Raw genomic sequence first — 1,008 nt, 5'->3', positions numbered from 1 at the left:
GGGGGGGGGGGGGTGAATCCCCCTCCAGCCTCCTCTCTGGGGGCAGAGACTAAACAGACCTCCTCCAGGGGTAGAAAAACCTGTGACCCCACTACTGTGAGGACAGGCATGACTCTCACAGGGAGCCAGCGGGCCAGGGCATTTCCCCTGACCAGGTCATCCCCAGAGGGGCTTCCAAGCCTCCCCCGCCCCCCCGTCAGGGACCCAGAGCAAGGGCAATGGGTAGGGCTTCTCTTAGGCCTCCTCCACAGCTGGGGGTGGGAAGGGCAAGGGTTCCACCCCCACAGCCCAGACCACTGGTGCCTGAGGGGACCAGGTGTGGTACACCAGCCAGCACGCCCACTCAGCCTGTCCCTGGCCTTAGCCCTGGCCCCACCAAGGTGGCCCCTCAGTGAGGGAGCCACAGCTATGCCCAGGTGGCTGTGGGGTGACCTGCAGGTGTGGGGCCTAGACACTCCACCACCGGCACTTCCAGCTTGGATGGTGGGGCCCCCTTTCTGGCACTCACCCACAGGTACAGAGTAAAGTGCCAACTACCCAAGCATGATAACCTACACTTTGGGACCTGGGTGTAGTCCCTAGCTTGGGGGGGGGGGGCAAGATTATGGCAGCCTCCCGCTTTCATGGCAAGGGTTTTTTTTTTCCTTGCCCTGGAGGCCACCGCACAAAAAGAGCAGTGGAGGGGTGGCTCATGGTGGAGGTTGAATACTCTCCCATCAAGCCCCTAGAACAGCTGGGGACCCTGGTAGTCCTCAGATCTGTCCTACCCTATATCTCCAACTGGACCCTTATAACCCTGGACAGGTTGGACAACTGGGCAGAAAACAACAGAACGCAGTTCAACAAGGAGAAATCCAAAGTGCTGCACCTAGGGAGGAAAAATGCCCAGCACACCTACAGCCTAGGAAATGACCTGCTGGGTGGCACGGAAGTGGAAAGGGATCTTGGAGTCCTAGTGGACTCCAAGATGAACATGAGTCGGCAGTGTGACGAAGCCATCAGAAAAGC

Source organism: Alligator sinensis, unplaced genomic scaffold, assembly GCF_000455745.1.
Source record: "Alligator sinensis unplaced genomic scaffold, ASM45574v1 scaffold1122_1, whole genome shotgun sequence".
NCBI classification, from domain to species: Eukaryota; Metazoa; Chordata; order Crocodylia; family Alligatoridae; genus Alligator; species Alligator sinensis.
The sequence above is the reverse complement of the archived record's forward strand: the minus strand, read 5'-3'. Positions refer to the sequence as shown.